Here is an 8,935-nt window from a genome sequence, read left to right as displayed (position 1 = left end):
GTGTGTGTTTTCTTTCTAGAAACTTGGAGTATCTTCTCTTTGTTCTCATTATTCTCAAATTTCATGAGGATACATCTTGATATGGATAAATTTTCCATCCATTTTGCTGGGCACTCAACAGAACACTTCAATCTAGAAATTCATGTCCTTCATTTTAGGGAATTTTTGTTGAATTATTTTTTGCAATTTCTTTGTTTTCTCTGTTCTTCTGGAAGTCCTATCATTTGTATGTTAGAGCTCCTGATTTGTCATCTACTATTCTGACCTATTTTTTCCTGTCTTGTATGTCTATTTTTACACTATTTTCTAGGACAGTTCCTCAATATTATTTTCTAAATTCTATTTTTCACTTCTGCTGTCATGTTTTTAATTTCTCAGAGCCCTCTGAATGTTTGTTTTTACAAACATCTTGGCCTTGTATCATGGTACAATATCTTATGTCTCTGAGGATATTAACAATATACTTCAGTTCCCATGTTAGTTTCTTCTTATATAATTGCTGCTTCCTCCAAGATACCTATTCCTGTTTATTTTGGTTTCTGTCTTAGTAGGTGATCATCCTCAATCTTCAAGTGGTCTTTGACTGTCTTGCCTTATCTAGCAGTGGAAAATATGAATCTGTGCATATAGTGGGACTTATTAACTAGGGCCTTTAGTGATAGGTGACTGCCTGGGGCGTTCAGTTATGGAACCCTTGATGTATTTTAAGTTCTTATCTCTTGAACTGCTCTGACTCTCCGTGGAGTGATTCCTCCAATCTCCCTGCTGGAGGGTGTCTGTCTGGTGTCGGTGCCCCGGGAAGTGAGTGGGAAAAGACAACCGAGGGCTCAACATGAAGTATGAAAATATTCACAAAATTTCCCTGTTTGGTATGGTGGTCCTGCCCTCAATTGTGCTTTGTACCTTCCAGTCCAGAAGGCCTCTCTTTAGCTTCCTCCACAGATTTACCTCCAGTCTTCTGCTCGGGTGGGAAGTCATTCATTTAGCTTCTCAGAATTGGGAAATCGGGGGTCTAACTGCTTTATTTTTATTGTGGTGAAATACACATAAAATTTAACCAATTTTAAGCATATAATTCAATGGAATTAAGTATATTCACAATGTTGTACAGCCGATACCACTCTCAAACAGAAACTGTGTCCCAAACAGAAACTCTGTACCCATTAAATGATGATTCCCAATTTCCCCCTCTCATAGCCCCTGGGAACCTCTAATCTAGTTTCTGTCTCTATGAATTTGTCTTTAGGTACCTCATATAAGTGGAATCATACAATATTTTTCCCTTTGTTTCTGGCTGATTTCACTTAGCATAATGTTTTCAAAGTTCATGTATGTCATAGCATGTATAAGAACTGCATTCCTTTTTAAAGCTGAATAGTATTCCAATGTATGGATATACTACATTTTCTTATTCATCTGTTGATGGACGTTTGGGTTGTTTCCACCTTTGCTGTTTCCAATAATGTTGCAATGAACACTGATACACAAGTTATCTATTTGAGTTCTTGCTTTCAATTCTTTTGAGTACATATCTAACAATGGAATTGCTGGATCATATGGTAATTCCAAGTTTAACTTTTTAAGGAACCATCAAACTTTTTCAAGCGGCTGTACTATTTTACATTCCCAACCGCAACGTACAAGGGTTCGTTCCAGTTTCTCTACATCCTGACCAACACTTGTTACTTTCCTTTTTAAAAGAAATAATAATAGTCTGCTGTCCTAATGAGTGCGAAGTGGTTATCTCTTTGTGGTTTTGATTTGCATTTCTCCAATGATTAGTGATGTTGAGCATCTTTTCATGTGCTTATACCCTATCTGTATATCTTCTTTCTATTTATTTATTTTTTTTGAAAGAGAGGGAGCGTGCAAGGAGGGGAGAGGGGAGTGGGAGAGAGAAAGAGAGAGAGAGAATCTTAAGCAGGCTCCACACTCAGCCTGGAACCCGACGCAGGGCTCAAACCCATGAGCCTGAGATCATGACCTGAGCTGAAATGAAGGTTTGGACGCTCAACCGACTGAGCCACCCAGGCGCCCCTCTATATATCTTCCTTGAAGAGATAGCTATTCAAGTATTTTGCTTGTGGGATTCTTTGTTGTTGTTGAGTTGTAGGAGTTCTTTATATATTTTGAATATTAATATCTTATAGGATATATGATTTGTAAATATTTCCTCCTATTCCATGGGCTGCCTTCTCATTTTGTTGATAGTGTCCTTTGATTTTAAAAAGTTTTAATTCGGGGGCACCTGGGTGGCTCAGTCAACTAAGCTTTAGACTTCAGCTCAGGTCATGATCTCATGGTTCACGGGTTAGAGCCCCATGTTGGGCTCTGTGCTGATAGCTCAGAGCCTGGAGCCTGCTTCGGATTCTGGGTCTCCCTCTCTCTCTGTCCCTCCCCCGATCGCACTCTGTCTTTCTCTCTCTCTTTCTATCTTAAAAATAAATAAGTATTTTAAAAAGTTTTAGGGGCACCTGGGTGGCTCAGTCAGTTAGGCATCCGACTTCAGCTCAGGTCATGATCTCACAGTTTGTGGGTTCGAGGCCCGCATGGGCCTCTGTGCCGACAGCTCAGAGCCTGGAGCCCACTTCACATTCTGTGTCTCCCTCTCTCTCTGCCCCTCCCCTGCTTGTGCTATGCCTCTCTCTGCCTCTCAAAAATGAATAAGTATTTTTTTAAGTTTTAATTTTGATGTAGTCACATTTATCTGTTTTTCCATTTGATGCCTTTGCTTTTGATGTCACATCCAAGAAACCACTGCCAAATTCAATATCGTGAAGACTTTTTCCCCTACATGCTTTCTCCTAAGAGTTTTATAGTTTTAGCTCTTACATTTAAGTCTTTGACCATTTTGAGTTAATTTTTTTATTAACATTACAGTTAGGAGTCTAACTTTTTTTTTTACATTTATTTATTTTTGAGAAACAGTGAGACAAAGCATGAGCAGGGGAGGGGCAGAGAGAGAAGGAGACACAGAATCCGAAGCAGGCTCCAGGCTCTGAGCTGTCAGCAGAGCTTGTGGGTTCAAGCCCCACAAACTGTGAGATCATGACCTGAGCTGAAGTTGGACGCTCAACAGACTGAGCCAGCCAGGTGCCCCAAGAGTCTAACTTTATTCTTTTGCATGTGGATATCCAGTTTTCCCAGCACCATTTGCTGAAAAGACTGCTTCTTCCACTACTGAATTGTCTTGACACCCTCTCAAAAGTCCATAAATGTGAGGGTTTATTTCTGGATTCTCAATTCTATTCCATTGATCTATATATCTATCCTTATGCCAGTACCACATGTGTTGATGAAGATGATTTTCTAGTAAGTTTTGAAATCGAAAGCGTGCGGCCTCCCACTTTGTTCTTTTTCAAGATTGTTTCAGCTCGTCTGGGTTCCTTGCATTTCTATATGAATTTTAGGTTCAGCATGTCATTTTTTATAAAGGAGTTACCCAAAATTTTGAAAGAGATTGCACTGAATCCATAGATCAATGTGGAGAGTGTTGCCATCTCAACAATAAGTGTTTTGATTCACGAACACACGATGTCTGTCCATTTATTTAGTGCTTCTTTAATTTCTTTCAATAATTTTTGTAGTCACAGAGCAAAAGTTTTGCATTTTGTTTATTCCAAAGTATTTTATTGTTTTTGATGGTTTTGTACATAAAATTCAGTATTTTTTTAAATTTAAAAAATTTTTAAATTTATTTTTGAGAGAGAGAGAGAGCATGAGTGGGGTAGGGGCAGAGAGAGAGAGGGAGACACAGAATCTGAAGCAGTCTCCAGGGTCTGAGCTGTCAGCACAGAGCCCAATGTGGGGCTTGAACTCGTGAGCTGCGAGACCATGACCTGAGCTGAAGTCAGACGCTTAACCAACTGAGCCACCCAGGAGTCCCTAAAATTCAGTATTTTAACTGAATTTTCAGTTTGCTCACTGATACCTTTTAGAAATACAGTCGATTTTTGTATTTTGATCTTGTATCCTGGATTGTTGCTGAACTCAATGAGATATAATAGTTTTTTCAGTGGATTCCTTATGATTTTCTATATATAAGATCATATCTGAAAATATAGATAGATACTTTTACTTATTTTCCAATATGGATGCCCTTTATTTTATTTTCTTGCCTAACTACCCTGGCTAGAACCGCTGGTATAATGTTTAATAGAATTGGTGAGAGCAGACATCCTTGTCTTGTTCTTGATCTTACATGGAAAGTATTCAGTCTTTCACCACTATGTTAGTTTGGGGTTTTTATAGATGTCATTTTTATAGATGTCATTCAATCTTTATCCTGACTCCAATGTGACATCCCTAACTGCTCATTGAACATCACAATCATAAAACTTTGGAGCAAGGAGAAGCTTATCGAAAATCTAGTTCAATAGACTGCACACTGGAGGTACCTGGGTGGCTCAGTCAGTTAAGCGTCCGACTTCGGCTCAGGTCATGATCTCGGGGTCTGTGAGTTTGAGCCCCGCATTGGGCTCTGCACTGACAGCTCAGAGCCTGGAGCCTGCTTCAGATTCTGTGTGTGTGTGTGTGTGTGTGTGTGTCTGCCCTTCCCTTGCTTACTCTCTGTCTCTCTCTCAAAAATAAATAAGCGTTAAAAGTTAAAAAAAAAAAAATAGGCTTCAGACTGTTCCACAGTACCCAAGGGGTTTCCTGGAGACAGAGGAGGCCCTCCTTCACCTCAGGCAACTCCGCTTTCTGCACTGTTTGCTCATTTCATACATTTATTGAATGATTCCCTAATGTCTTCCCAAAAGATAATAAGATATTATGAATAATTTCACGCTAGTAAATTTGACAACTTAGATGAAGCAAGCAAGTTACTTAAAATACACAACTTTCCTAAATGGACACAAGAAGAAATATGGCAGTTATAGAAGCAGAATTATCAAAGATATTGAGTTCAAATTAAAACCTGTCCCACAAAGACAACCTAAAGTCTCACTACTGAATTCTTCCAAACATTTAAGAATGATATAATGCCAATTCTTTCCAACTCTTCCAGGAACTAGAAAAAAATCTTTGCCCTTATCAACTCACCTTTATACCAAAATCTGAAAATAAAACCAAAGAAGTAAAAGTGTAGGTCAATCTCCCTGATGAAGATTGATTAAAATATAAAATATTAAATAAAGTAGTAGGGGGCATTTGGGTGGCTCAGTTGGGTAAGCAGCCGACTCTTGATTTTGGCTCAGGTCATGATCTCACAGTGAGTTCAAGCCCCATGTCAGACTCTGTGCTGACAGTGCAGAGCCTGCTTGGGATTCTCTCTTTCTCCCTCTCTCTCTCTGCCCTTCTCCCCATCTCAATATATATATATATACATGTATATATATATATACATGTATATATATATACATATATATATATATATACATATACATGTATATATATATATACATGTATATATATATATATACATGTGTATATATATATATATATATATTAGCAAATAACACTCAGCATGTTAACAAAACAACAAAAACAAAAAAGTTTAGCACATCATAATAAAGTTGTGATTGTTCCAGAAATGCAAGGTTGGTTTCACATTTGAAAATTAAGCAACATAATTTACTGCATTAAGAGAATAAAAGAAAAAGGAAGAAATTAAATTGCCATTATCTGTCAACATGGTTTACATACAGACAATTCAAATGAATGTACAGACAAATTGTTAGAATTAATAATTCTATTAAGGTCACTGGACACACAGTCAATAAAGAAAAATAAATTTACAAACTATATTTATATACAGCAACAAATAAATAAATGGGATGTAAAAAACAATGCCACTTACAAGACCATCAAAAGCTACCAAATACATAAGAATAAATCTAAGACAAAAATAAAAGAACTCTACCAGAATATTCTAAAACATTTTCGAGAAAATCTAATGAATGCTTAAATAAACGAAGGAATACATTACATCATTATATTAAAGAATCATATGGGGGGAATGGATGAAATAGGTGATGTGGATTAAAGAGTACACTTACTATGATAAGCATTGAGTAATGTATAGAATTGTTGAGTCACTATATTTTACACTTGAAACCAATAGAACACTGCATGTTAACTATACCAGAATTAAAATTAAAAACTTGACAAAAAATAAATTAAAAAAAAGAATTGTAATACCACATTATAATCACATTAATTCTCCTCAAACTGATGTACAATGTAACTCCAATGTAAATCTCAATTGTTTTAAAGATAGAAATCCACAAAGACATTCTAAAATTGAAAAGTAGGTGTAAAGGGCCGAGAATGACAAAACAACCGTGAAGAATAAAAACAAAGCTGGAACATTTACACTATCAGACAGCAAGACTTACTATCAAGCTACTGTATTAAAACTGTGGTGCTGAAGGAAAGCTAGATCAATACAACAAAACAGAGTCTAGAAATGGACCCAGTCATATATGGTCATCAGATATATGACAGAAGTGTGTGTGTGTGTGTGTGTGCGTGTGTGTGTGTGTGTGTTTGGGTGTGTGTTGGGGGAGGTGGGATCTTAAGTGGTATTGGATAAATTGGATATTCCTATGGGAAAAAATGAACCTTGACTCATACCACACATCAAACACAAGTATCAACTCAAAATGGATTAGAGCACTACAAGTAAAATATTAAATCATCTAGAGGATAACAAGGAAAAATAGGTTCATTATTTTGGGGTAGACACATATTTCTTAAACAGGAAACAAAACAGCAGTAACTTAAAGAAAAACAATTGACAGATTAGAAGTTGTTAAAATGAAATGATTCTCTTCACTTATAATCACCACTGAGAGAGTGAAAAGTCAAGCCACAAACTGAGAGAACATTTTTGCAATCTATATATACAAAAAAACGACTAGTATCCAGCATATATAAAGAACTCCTACATATCAATAAGAAAAGGACACACAACCCAGTAAGAAAACGGAGAAATATAAACAAGCACTTCACAAAAGGAGATGCAAATGGCCAATCAGCATATAAAACATTGCCCGAAATCAATAGTCATCAGGGTAACACAAAGTAAAAGTACAATGAGGTATTACATTGACTATAATGTCAATGTAATACACACTGACTAGAATGGCTATTTAAACAACAACAAGAAACAAGGTGACAATAACAAGGGTTGGGAAGATACAGAGCAACTGGGACTCTAATTCCTTGTTGCTAAGAGTGTAAATTTGGTGCAACCACTTTGGAAAGCCGTTTACGCAATTTTTACGAAAGCTGAATATCAGTATACCCTAATGTCCAGCAGACCTAACACTAGTACACAAGTATACAAAAGTGTGTAATGTGTACACCCAAACCATGTACTAGAATGTTTATGCCAGCACCATTCATAAAATCTCCAAACTGGAAACAATTCAAAGGCTCTTCAAAAGTCAACAATAAAATGTATATATACATTACATGTGTGTGCATATAAAGAACACTCTACGGCTGTGAAAAGAGACAAACCCCTGCTACATGCAAAAATATGAACGAATCTCACAGATGTTAAGGTTGGGTCCATGAAGCAAACACAAAGATATGCACAATTAATGATTCCATTTATGCAGGCAAAATGAAATGATGGTGATGGAGTGGCGGTTGCCTTTGAGGGAGCACTGAAAGGGAGCAGAAAGTAGGCTTTTGGGTGCTGATTATGTTCCATATCTTGACATGGGTCATGCTTACATGGGTATGTTCACTTCATAGAATTCACCAAGATTTCTGGACCTTATTCTGTTTTCTATACCTCTACGAGACTGTACAATATTAAGCTTATTTTAGTTAGAAAAAATCAGGCTGGAAATATTTTTACTCTAAAAAAAGCAATGTTGATCACTTTGATCAAATAATAAAGATATGCGCAATTATTGTTTTTTTTCTTTTTTCTTTTCAATATCAAAAATCTTGGGGGATAATTGTCAATTGCAGTAGCCATATTAATTAGTTTATCTCCTTCCTTCAAAAAGGCTTTTGATTTTCTATTTCTGATTATTATTTGTGTGTTTTCAATTACATACCACCTCAAATCTTCTTGGGAATAAATTATTGATGAAAATAAGTATAATTCATACCATTTTATCTGTGAATTGTGGTTACCATTTTTCTTTACTTTTTTTTATTCCGAAAAACTAAAAATGAACAATACCAGGACAGCTTATGCTTAATGCAATTAAATGTAAAAGACAAGTATGTCCACTAGATGGAGGCAAAACCCAAGACTAAACTTTTCTTGTAAAAAAATTAGAAACTATATTTAATGTAAACACATAAAATCTTCAGCAAGGAAATAAAAATATATTACCAGAGTTAATACATTGCTTTGATTACTTGATGGTATTTTAGTAAAAACTAGATGGATTAAGTTCCACATTCTGTGTTTCATTTTACAGATTAAACATGTCCAGAAGTCATCGCAGTTTTCTCCTTAGTAAACAGGGCAACTGAATAAAGCAATGGAGGTTTAATACTATTGCTTTTTATCTAGACAAGTAGATGCTAAAACCATTTTGGTTTCCTCTTCTAGATTCTAACAGTCCTGATCTAAATTATGTAAAAAGCCAACAAAGTCCTTCTTTGGTACTAAGACATTTTTTTTTTTTCAAATTTGTTGAATGCTATTAAATGGACTAATAATTTGAGGGAATTATTTTGTTTCCTACTCTACCATTTAATGGAGGAAACTTTCCTTCCTGTTATAAAGGGCTTTTTGCTAGGGATTTTAAAATTCCAGTGAATTGGTGAAATCTTTTTTTTTTTTTTAATAACTCACAGGACTCTGCAGCCCCCAGAAAGATGTACCTCTAGAATTCAGTGAAGAGGTCCTAATAGGTCCCTGCTTGCTATGGAAAATAATAGGCATCTCCAGATACCTACTTTTAAAAATCAACATTATTGAAGTATAACTCCTACCTATGAAAACCTACACTCCATTTAA

The sequence above is a fragment of the Panthera pardus genome, unplaced genomic scaffold (genome assembly GCF_024362965.1).
Source record: "Panthera pardus isolate Hobbes unplaced genomic scaffold, ASM2436296v1 HiC_scaffold_12, whole genome shotgun sequence".
In the NCBI taxonomy this organism is placed as follows: domain Eukaryota; kingdom Metazoa; phylum Chordata; class Mammalia; order Carnivora; family Felidae; genus Panthera; species Panthera pardus.
The sequence above is the reverse complement of the archived record's forward strand: the minus strand, read 5'-3'. Positions refer to the sequence as shown.